Below are 476 nucleotides of genomic sequence, written 5' to 3'. Positions count from 1 at the left end.
AATCTTAATTCAAAATTTGTCACAACTTCGATACAACTAACCAGCAAGTGCACTGGGTCGTCCAAGTAATAAAACCTTACGTGAGTAAGGGTCGATCCCACGGAGATTATCGGTATGAAGCAAGCTATGGTCATCTTGTAAATCTCAGTCAGGCGGATATTAAATGGTTATGGAGTTTTCGAATAATAATAGTAAATACACAGAAAATAAAGATAGAAATACTTATGTAATTCATTGGTGAGAATTTCAGATAAGCGTATAGAGATGCTTTCGTCCCTCTGAACCTCTGCTTTCCTGCTGTCTTCATCCAATCAATCCTACTCCTTTCCATGGCAAGCTGTATGTTAGGCATCACTGTTGTCAATGGCTACATCCTGTCCTCTCAGTGAAAATGGTCCAATGCGCTGTCACTGCATGGCTAATCATCTGTCGGTTCTCGATCATACTGGAATAGGATCCATTGATCCTTTTGCGTT

This window comes from Arachis ipaensis, chromosome B04 (assembly GCF_000816755.2).
Source record: "Arachis ipaensis cultivar K30076 chromosome B04, Araip1.1, whole genome shotgun sequence".
Lineage (NCBI taxonomy): Eukaryota > Viridiplantae > Streptophyta > Magnoliopsida > Fabales > Fabaceae > Arachis > Arachis ipaensis.
This window is presented reverse-complemented; position numbering follows the sequence as displayed.